This window comes from Chrysochloris asiatica, unplaced genomic scaffold (genome assembly GCF_000296735.1).
Source record: "Chrysochloris asiatica unplaced genomic scaffold, ChrAsi1.0 scaffold00035, whole genome shotgun sequence".
In the NCBI taxonomy this organism is placed as follows: Eukaryota; Metazoa; Chordata; class Mammalia; order Afrosoricida; family Chrysochloridae; genus Chrysochloris; species Chrysochloris asiatica.
The window spans coordinates 22916186-22916459 of record NW_006408553.1 but is presented as its reverse complement, the minus strand read 5'-3'; positions in this window follow the sequence as shown (position 1 = coordinate 22916459).

Below are 274 nucleotides of genomic sequence, written 5' to 3'. Positions count from 1 at the left end.
TTGATAAGAATGTTGTTTATTGGTCCAGTGGTGAGGATTTTTGTTTTCTTTATGTTGAGATGTAGTCCATATTGAAGGCTGTGCTCTTTGATCTTCATCAGTAAATGTTTTAAGTCCTCTTCACTTTCAGCAAGCAAGGTTGTCTCATCTACATATCGCAGGTTGTTATATGAGCAATTGATATTCTGTTCCACAGTCTGTCCCGGCTTTGTTTTGGCTGATGATATGGGGCTTTTCCACCATTTCTTTCCTCAGTACAGTCAATTTAACTTTT